Genomic DNA, 833 nt, shown 5'->3' on the forward strand with positions numbered 1-833 from the left:
ACCCTATGTCTTTTGATTGAAGCATTTAGTCAATCTGCATTTAAAATAATTATGGCAGGCATGTAGTTATTGCCATTTTTGTACTTGTTTTCTGGTTATGTTTTCAGTTCTTCTCTGTTCCGGTCTTAATCTCTTTGTTTCTTCCCTTGTTTTTTGATGGATTTCTTTAGTTTCACATTTGGATTCTTTTATTTTTTGTGTATCCATTGTAGCTATTTTTGATTTGTGGTTACCATGAGGCAAAAGTTCCCACTCTGTGGTCATGCAGTGTCAGATGAGTATGAGCAGTTCTCCACTGGAGGCTGCCCCTACTTGTACTAAGTACATGGTGAAAAGCTATGTCAAAGATGGTTTCCACGTCCAAACACATCGCCCTTCTGCAACATCTGCATCAACAAGACAGTGTCCTGTGCCAAGGCTGACAAGCTCTAAGAAGGTATGTAGGGTGCCTTTGGAACACCCCAGGACACAGTGGCCACAGTACACATTGGTCAAGTCATCATGTCCACCAGCACCAAGCTAAAGAATAAGGAACAGACTGAGGCCCTACACAGGGCCAAGTTCTAGTTCTCTGGCCAACAGAAGATTCACCTGTCCAAAAGGTGAGGATTTACTAAGTTTAAAGTCAATGAATTTGAACAGATGGTGGCAGAAAAGCAACTCATCCCACTTGGCTGTGGGGTCAAAAACATCATTAATTATGCCCCTCTGGACAAATGGCAGGTCACAGAATCACAACAGCCTTAGCGTTCTCCACTGCTTGTTCAAGCCCACCATTAAATCCTCCTTTCCAGTCTGTCAATCAATCAATCAAAAAAAAAAAAAAAAAGCAC

At 41.7% G+C, this 833-nt stretch overlaps 1 pseudogene; it reads left to right on the top strand.

The window, feature by feature from the left end:
• Nucleotides 1-163: 163 nt before the first annotated feature.
• Nucleotides 164-812, top strand: LOC104996984 (annotated as a pseudogene).
• The last annotated feature ends 21 nt before the right edge of the window (nt 813-833 follow it).

This window comes from Bison bison, unplaced genomic scaffold, assembly GCF_000754665.1.
Source record: "Bison bison bison isolate TAMUID 2011002044 unplaced genomic scaffold, Bison_UMD1.0 scf7180017851718, whole genome shotgun sequence".
NCBI lineage: Eukaryota > Metazoa > Chordata > Mammalia > Artiodactyla > Bovidae > Bison > Bison bison.